Here is an 871-nt window from a genome sequence, read left to right on the forward strand (position 1 = left end):
AAAAAAAAAGGCTCTAAAAACAAAACAAAACAAAAATCAACTGCAAGAATTCTTGCACAGAGAACTGAAAGAATGGCTTCTTACTAGGTACAGAAACAGGGATAAAAACATGGTCAACACGTGGAGACCAACCGGATTTCTGTCGGTAGGTGGCAAAGTACTTTGCTATAAATATTGCAGGACTTCTCTTTCTCTACTTAAAAAAAAAAAGAAGCTTTGCATTTCAGACAACAGAAATGGCTAGACAAGGCTTTAGTTCATGTGCAAGAAACTGTGAAAACAATGTGAAAGATTTTCAGTAAATGGTAACAGAGTTTGGCCCAGTCTCTCAGGTTGAAGTAAAAACTTGGGTCTTAATTTGCCTCCGTACATTATTTCTCATGCCTTTAGCAAGTTCCCTGGCCCAGCACCATTCATTTTCCCCTATAATCTCGAGGTGTGTGCAGGGCACAATTCAGCTTCAAACTTTTCTGCTTTCACTTTTGGTTAGTCATAACCTCCATCTGGTGATATTTGAATATGAGTGTTTTCTGTGGCTTTTCTGTGGCTCTTTTTCAAAGTATTCAAAGTAGTTTAAAAATATATAATGTTCAGCGATCTGACCAAGAGCTAATGTAAGTACTTATTTGGGGACTATTTTTTTAAAAATCTATCAGACAGATTTGAAGCTCCTAACACTTACTATGTTTGGGAAATAGATACTAAGATTTTTTTTAAAAGGTTTGAAAAACATGGGACTACTTATCCACAGAATCATAATGCTTTTAGCAGTGACAGTAGTAGCAAGTAGCACAGTTTATACAAGCAGAAGAGCTAAAATTCTTTATTTAATATTAAACAGGAAACTGAAAGTAGTCTGCAGCAATGTGGT

General features: G+C 35.7%; 1 pseudogene across 1 annotated transcript in view; it reads left to right on the plus strand.

Annotated features, from left to right (window-relative positions):
- The first annotated feature begins 558 nt into the window (after positions 1-558).
- The window catches only part of LOC103610992, a 23,914-nt pseudogene continuing 23,601 nt past the window's right edge, over positions 559-871 (plus strand). The window contains exon 1 of the transcript XR_552262.1: positions 559-614. The product of XR_552262.1 is annotated as a forkhead box protein N3 pseudogene, transcript variant X1 (transcript). The remainder of the gene's footprint in view (positions 615-871) is intronic.

Source organism: Galeopterus variegatus, unplaced genomic scaffold (genome assembly GCF_000696425.1).
Source record: "Galeopterus variegatus unplaced genomic scaffold, G_variegatus-3.0.2 Scaffold12224, whole genome shotgun sequence".
NCBI classification, from domain to species: Eukaryota; Metazoa; Chordata; class Mammalia; order Dermoptera; family Cynocephalidae; genus Galeopterus; species Galeopterus variegatus.